The following is an 8,377-nucleotide window of genomic DNA, read 5'->3' as shown; positions in this document are numbered from 1 at the left end:
AAAGAACTAGAAGACCCTGGTTCGTACAGAACAATTGCATTATTAAATACAGATCAGAAAATACTAGCGAAAACTCTGGCAAGAAGATTAAGTAAATACGTTAGTAAATTAATACATGTGGATCAAACGGGGTTTATACCCAAGAGACATTCATTTAATAATCTGAGACGTCTTTTTAACATAATGTATTCACACAAAATTGAAGAAGAAGACTTATCAATTATTTCAATTGATGCAGAAAAAGCATTTGACCAAGTAGTATGGGAATACCTCTTCACAGTACTGCAAACATTTCAGATGGGAGAGAACTTTATCATGGATAAAATTACTATATGACAGGCCGACTGCTAGAATATTGACCAACCACATACTTTCTCCAAAATTTCACTTATCCAGGGGCAATAGACAGGGTTGTGCATTATCACCCATCCTATTTGCTCTTGCGATAGAGCCCTTAGCGGAAAGTATAAGAATGCATCCGAATATTCACGGTTATAATACTAAACGTTCCAATAACAAAATATCATTATTGCAGATGACGTATTATTAAACATTACAAAATCTCAAGTTAGTATACCAAATATATTAAATCTAATAGAGGAATTTGGTTCTTTCTCAGGATATAGAATAAACTGGAATAAAAGTGAAATCATGGCGATAAAACCCCAAGAGTCGACACACCTTTTAAAATTTCCTTTTAGAATTACTACAGAAAAATGTAAATACCTGGGTATCCAAGTAACCAGAAAATATAATTCTTTACTCAATGCAAACTTCCTGCCTTTAGTTACTAAATTAAACGCTCTGATTCAATTCTGGAAAACACTCCCGATGTCTCTAATAGGCAGAATAAATGCCATAAAAATGATTTTCCTCCCACAAATTCTCTACTTATTTCAATCAATATCGATATATCTACCTAAAAACCTTTTCAAAAAACTTGATTCCCACATTACAAATTTTATTTGGGATTATAAATCACACAGAATTCGTAGACGACATTTATGTAATCCCAAAGAAATCGGTGGACTGGTGCTCCCCAACTTCTTGTACTATTACTGGGCAGTGAATATTAAAAATGTAATTCACTGGCTGGACAATTCATGTCAACAGGTAGATTGATTAGTAATGGAGAGAGAGGATTGTTTGCCTTATAACATAGGCACGATCCTTCTCTCCCCAATAAAGTTGAAGAATACAATATACAAGAAAAAACTGATTATTCGTAGCACTTTACGAATTTGGAGACAAGTCAAATTTACTCTTAAACTAAGAAATCTATCTTTTCTTTCTCCAATAGCTAATAATCTGGCGTTCAAACCATCTATTATAGATAAAACGCTTATTCATTTTGAAAGGCTAGGAATTAAAAAGGTTGGAGATTTGTACGAAATGGGAAACCTTTTATCATTTCAGAAATTACAATCAAAATACGGTCTGAAAGGTAATCAATATTTTAGATATCGAGATTAGATTTAGATTTAGAGATTATTTGAAAACATATACCCATGAATACCAAACTCTGTTGCCAGACATATTAGATGAAGGTATGAATAGAAATGCAGAGTCTAATAATTTAATATCATACTTGGACAATATCATTCTAAATATAGAAATTCCGTCGTCAGATGTAATTAGAAGAGAGTGGGTACAGGAATTAAGCTTAAAAATTCCCAAAGACAGATGGGAAAAATATCTTCTATATGTACATAACTGTTCGATTAATGTAAGACATATTCTAATCTAATTTAAAATACTACACAGACTATATTACTCAAAAACTAAACTGAACAAAATTTTCCCAAATGTATCTCCCATCTGCGACAAATGTCTATCTCAAGAAGTAACTATAACACACTCATTCGCCTCTTGCATAAAACTCCATAAATTTTGGAAAGAAATCTTCGAAATCTTCTCAAAACAAAACTGGACCCCCATACAGAATTGATTATTTTTGGAACAACAGGTGCCTGCTCTGAGCTTTCAACATTTCAAATCCGTTTCCTCAATTACGGCCTGATAATGGCAAAAAAACATATTTAAATTTTGGAAAAATGTATCCACCCCAACGCTTAAAATGTGGATCATAAGCATGTCTGAGACGCTACATCTTGAAGATATGAGACTTGTCTTAGCAGGAAAATCAGAGCAATTTTTAAAGATATGGTCTCCTTTCATTGACTCATTACAAGTATAATATGGTGCAACACAACTCTGGAAGTAAAGCGATTCACGGACAGGGTGATGGGTGTGGTAGGAAACGAAGCAGGTGTATCAACACATAAAGTTCCCTTTTTTCTTTTTCTTTATTTTTGGTTTTTGTCTTCTTATTCTTCTATAGGCTTTTACTCATTCACTCCTGGATTGCACTATCTGGTAGTCTCGGGGTTTACACATTCACTATTTCTTTCTCCTTCACTCGCTCTCTTTCTCGCTCTTTTTCTCTTTTAAATGGAAGATGTACATTAAATGTATTTTGTCATATGCCGCGATTTATACTACTGTACATTGCTTCTAATAAAAATATATATTTTTTTTAATTCAAGAAGGTGCCTTTCCCCACATCGGAGCGATTAAAGGGCCTGTCCTTTAGAGAAGGCAGAGGGGGGGGGGGGGAGAGAAGGGGAGAGAGGGGGAGAGAAGGGGAAGAGAAGGGGAGATAATGGGAGAGAAGGGGAGAGAAGGGGAGAGAAGGGGAGAGAAGGGGAGAGAAGGGGGGGGTAAAGGGGGGGGGGGGGAAGGGGGGGGAGAAGGAGTGGAGACACTTTTAAGAAGCCAGCCAACTTATAATAACATTTTTAAGAAGGAACTGCAGATGCTGGAAAATCGAAGGTAGACAAAAGTGCTGGAGAAACTCAGCGGGTGCAGCAGCATCTATGGAGCGAAGGAAATAGGCAACGTTTCGGGCCGAAACCCTTCTTCAGACTGATGATATTATAAGATTTAGCGGGCATTTTATCTTCCGGTCGGTTTTCCTTGGTCCTAAAAACTCCAATGAGCCAATTAAAATGCCTACGGCTGCCTTCGACTGCCTGTAACTCAATCGCGACCCCACTCCACTGCACTACGAGTTAAAAAGACCATGCCAACCAATTTTTACTCGTGGAAGATTTTTCAACATGCTGAAAAATTTTCCGCAACCTAGCTGAGGCCGCAAGTATGCGGGAACTTGCCTCGAGCATGAAGGAGAGTTCCAGTGACCTCATAGGACCACGTGTCGACCATGCTGCGAGTTGGAGTCGAGTGCAAACTCTTCTAAACTCTTCTAAACTTGCAGGTTAGGTCGCCGTAGTGGGACAGCCCCTTTAACCTGTGTGGTGGGAGTATAACTGTGGATTCCTTTTGAAAGTCTACATCTGCTCATTGGTCTGAAGAAGGGTCTCGACCCGAAACGTCGCTTATTCTTTCGCTCCATAGATGCTCCCTCACCCGCTGAGTTTCTCCAGCATTTTTGTTTACCTTGCACATTAGTAGTTTTAACAATTCACGTTCAAACTGGCACCAGGTAGATACTGCGGTATGTGTCTAGGAACTTGGTCATAATGTCGTGCAGAATTGAGAGGTTGAGTAGGCTGGCACTATTCCTTGGAGCACAATAGGATGAGGAGTGATTTTATTGAGGTGTATAAAGTCATGAGAGGAATAGATCAGATAGATGCACAGTATCTTGCCCAGAGTAGGTAAATAGAAGGCCAGAAGACATAGGTTTAAGGTGAAGGGGAAAATATTTAATAGGAATGTGAGGGATAACATTTTCACAAAAAAGTGTGGTGGGTGTATGGAACAAGCTGCCAGAGGAGGTAGTTGAGGCAGTGATTATCCTAAAATTTAAGAAACAGTTAGACAGGTACATGGATAAGACAGGCTTGAAGGGATATGGACCAAAGGCGGGCAAAATGGGACCAGTGTACCTGGGACAAGTTGGGCCGAAGGGCCTGTTTCCATACTGTATATAAAAAAAACATTAAGACATTGACCTATTTCCAATTTCCGGGGTACTGAGACTGCAGCTTGGGTTGTCTGTTTCCACACGATTGTTATATACCATGCATCAACACCACTCACTATGAAGGCAAACGGAGCCAGTGTTTTCTTGAGACCAGATATAACTCGATAATCTTGGAACATGCCCCAAACGCTGTCAACACATAGTTTGGAGTGCGGATGAAACTAATCAGAAACTCATCAGTTGGCCTAAAAGCTTTGGTTGTTCACTAATTTGTTGACTGCCATGGGCAATCTGTACATCAAAGAGTTTTGATGCTACGAAATAGGGAGAGTGTACATTCTGACTTACTCAAGCTGAGACATGCAAGAACTGAAACAAGGAGCAGCAAAACTATCATCATAGAATCCATCTCCCCAATTATAAAGGACTAGATTAAGTGGGACCCGTTGGGTCCCAGTCACACGGGAGGCCTGGTCCCCCCGCAAAGCGACCCATTCCCCAACGCAATATTGTGGGGGAGTGGGGGAGGGGGGGGAGGGGGGTTGTGTGGGAGGGGTGTGGGGTAGGGGGGGTGTGTGGGGGAGGGGGATGTGGGGGAGGGTGTGTGTGGGGGGGAGGTGTGGGGGAGGGGGATGTGGGGGGAGGGGGGGTAGGGAAGGGTGTGTGGTGGAGGGGGGTGGGGGAGGGGGTGTGTGGGGGAGGGGTGTGTGGTGGAGGAGGGCTGTGGGGGTGGGGGGGGGGGGGTGGGGGAGGGGGAATCTAGAAAACCTTCATAACTTTTGTACTATTTCACCGATCGGAACAAAACTTATTTGACTTGATGAGTAATGTGGTGAAAAATCGTAGCACCATGGGGGATCGTTTTTGCGCAAATTAATTACAACGCAGCCAGGAAGTGGTCAAGATGAGAGTTTTAGTAATATACTAGACCAAGTGCAGACCCGTTGGGTCTGTTCCCTCAACGTGCGGTTGTGGGGGGGGGAGGCGGCATGCAGCGTCACACACACTAACTATCCCCCCCCCCCCGCACTCACGCTAATTACCCCCCTTGATATTATATTAATATTATTAATTTGCTCCTTTTACCCCATAAACAACCTATCTACTGACGCATAGCCCCCAACTTGCAGTCACATCTAGAGAGGGGGGGGGGGGTTAGAGAGTGAGGGCAGTGAGAGAAGGGGCAGAGACAGAGAGAGAGGGGAAAGAGGGAGAGGGGGGGAGGGGGGAGAGGAGGGGGGGGAGAGGAGGGGGGAGAGGAGGGGGAGAGGAGGGGGGAAGAGGAGAGGAGAGGGGGGAGAGGGGGGGAGAGGAGAGGGGGAGAGGAGAGGGGGGGGGTAGGAGAGGGGAGAGGGGAGAGGAGAGGAGAGGGGAGAGGAGAGGGGAGAGGAGAGGGGGGGAGGAGAGGGGGGGAGGAGGGGGGGGAGAGGAGAGGGGGGGAGAGGAGAGGAGAGGGGAGGGGGGAGGAGAGGGAGGGGGAGGAGAGGGGGCGAGAGGGGGGGTGAGGTGGGCAGAGGAGAGGGGGGAGAGGAGAGGGGGGGAGAGGAGAGGGGGGAGAGGAGAGGGGGGAGGAGAGGAGAGAGGGGGGAGAGGAGAGGGGGAGAGGAGAGGGGGAGAGGAGAGGGGGGGGAGGAGGAGAGGGGGGAGGAGGAGAGGGGGGGAGGAGAGGGGGGAGGGTGGAGAGGAGAGGGGGGGAGAGGAGAGGGGGGGGGAGAGGAGAGGGGGGGAGAGGAGAGGGGGGGAGAGGAGAGGGGGGGGGAGAGGAGAGGGGGGGGGAGAGGAGGGGGGGGGAGAGGAGAGGGGGGGAGAGGAGAGGGGGGGAGAGGAGAGGGGGGGAGGAGAGGAAAGAGGAGATGGGGGAGGAGAGGGGGGAGGGAGAGGAGGGGGGAGGGAGAGGAGAGGGGGGGGGGGAGAGGAGAGGGGGGGGGAGAGGAGAGGGGGAGAGGAAAGGGGGGGGGAGAACCTAAAAAACATTTTAGAACCAAAAAAGACACATTCTGCAAGCATTGTAGAACCAAAAGAGACACTTTTTGCAAACATTTTAGAACCAATAAACACTTTTTGCAAACATTTTAGAACCAATAAACACTTTTTGCAAACATTTTAGAACCAATAGACACATTCTGCAAGCGTTTTAGAACCACTAAGGACACTTACATTTGAGTAGACATGTGTTCAGTGTTATTCACAGCTCAGAGAAATGTGACCCTCTGCCTTCCTCCAGCTTGCAGACACTGATTGAGGCACACCACTTCCTGGTTTTATAGTCCCTCCCCCCTGCCGCCAGCAGGGGCAGCAGAGAGAATGGGGAATTTTGTAAAATCATTAATATCTCTGTCATTTTTCATCGACGGGAAAAATCCTCGGCACACATATGGCAGAGGGGGGCTCTGAGCAAGGTGGCCAAAAATGACGGCCGTAGATCGTGGCGTTCTCTCGGAAATCGCAGCACAGATGGCCAAAACCGGTCAAGAACAGACTTTTAGTAATATAGACTAGACTAAGTGGGACCCATTGGGTCCCATGTTCACACGGGAGGGCTGGTCCCCCGACGCAATATTCAACCTCTGTGCCAATTCCAATATTGGTAGCCAAGGTGGGGGGGAGGAGGATTTCTGGAGTGTTAGTATGGGTGTTGTAGGCCAAAGGGACTGGTTTCCAGAGGGCTAGTATGAACAGTGTGGGCCGAATGAATTCTTGGGCTGGCAGCTCAGTCACTCAGGCCTGGTGGGCTGGCAGCTCAGTCACACAGGCCTGGTGGGCTGGCAACTCAGTCACTCAGGCCTGGTGGGCTGACAGTTCAGTCACTTAGGCCTGCTGGGCTGGCAGCTCAGAAGCTGCCAGAAATTCTGTCCGAAACAGGTGAGATTCTCTGTGTGAGAGAAGGGGGAGAGGGTGGAGAATCAATTTTAGAAATTTTTCGTCTTTTTCTGCCGATCACAGCAATGAAGGTGGAATGTCTATCGTGGCCTGGATCTCACAGGGAGCCAATGAAGGGAGGGAGAAAAATACTGGGGTGAGGTTTAATACTTGCAGGGGGAATACTTACTGATGGGCTGAAGGGACTCCATCTGGGCTAGTACAGGCCTGATGGACCGAAGGGGCTCTTAAAAAACAAAACGGAGTGAAATCTCAGTGAAAGGCAATTCTTCTGGACTTTTCCTGCACTGGCATGGGCCTTTTGGGCCAAAATGCTCCTCTTGGGCTAATACGGGCATGTTGGGCAAAAGGGACTGGTTTCTCGGCTAATAGGGGCCTTGTGGGGTGAAATTAGTGATTTCAGGCAGGCCAAACAACTCATTTCGTTTCCATTTCCATTTCAAGCACAGGGCAGGCCAAACAGATCTTCGATCTACCAGGACTGCACTGGAAAAAGGGATCACGGCAGCGAAACGTGCCTATGCAGAGAAAATCCAGGGACACCTCTGTGACACAGGAGACACCAGGAGGATGTGGAAGGGAATCCAAACACTGAAGGGGTACAAGGCAAGGCAGCAGGTAACTGACACCTACACTTCTCTTCCAGATAAACTGAACAATTTATTTGCACGTTTTGATGCAGCTAACACCACATCCAAGGGGAGAGCCAGCCCCTGCTCACCATCTGACCAGCCAGTCCTGATCATAGACTCAATGGACACGCGGAGGACCCTGTCCAAGGTCAACCCATGGAAAGCAGTCGGACCCGACAACATACCAGGACGTGTGCTCAAGGAATGTGCTGATGAGTTAGCAGATGTGCTAACAGACATCTTCAACATCTCCCTTAGTCAAGCCATTGTCCCCACATGCCTCAAAACTTCCACAATAATCCCAATAGCAAAGAAATCAGTTGTGGCCTGCCTAAATGATTACCGCCCTGTCGCCCTGACTCCCATAGTAATGAAGTGCTTTGAACGCCTGGTTAAACCTCACATTACTGTCAGCCTCCCCTCATGGTTAGACCCCCTCCAGTTCGCCTATCGCCCCAACCGTTCTAGAGAAGATGCCATCTCTACTACGCTGCACACAGTACTCACTCATCTGGAAAACAAAAACACCTACGCCAGAATCATGTACATTGACTTCAGCTCAGCCTTTAACACCATCATCCCACAGAGACTTGTGGGGAAACTAACCCTGCTGGGCCTCAACACCACCCTGTGTCACTGGATCCTGGACTTTCTGACACCGCAGTCAGTCCGTGTTGGCAAGAACACCTCAGGCTCGATCACGCTGAGCACCGGCTCCCCTCAAGGCTGTGTGCTCAGCCCGCTGTTGTTCACACTGTGCTGCCAGATTCAGGGACAACAGGATTATTAAATTTGCAGATGACACCACAGTGGTGGGACTCATCAGTGGAGAGGATGAGACAATGTACAGGGAGGAAGTGAAACAATTAGTGGACTGGTGCGGCAACAACAATTTAGCATTAAACGTAGAAAAAAC

This window comes from Amblyraja radiata, chromosome 33 (genome assembly GCF_010909765.2).
Source record: "Amblyraja radiata isolate CabotCenter1 chromosome 33, sAmbRad1.1.pri, whole genome shotgun sequence".
Lineage (NCBI taxonomy): Eukaryota > Metazoa > Chordata > Chondrichthyes > Rajiformes > Rajidae > Amblyraja > Amblyraja radiata.
This window is presented reverse-complemented; position numbering follows the sequence as displayed.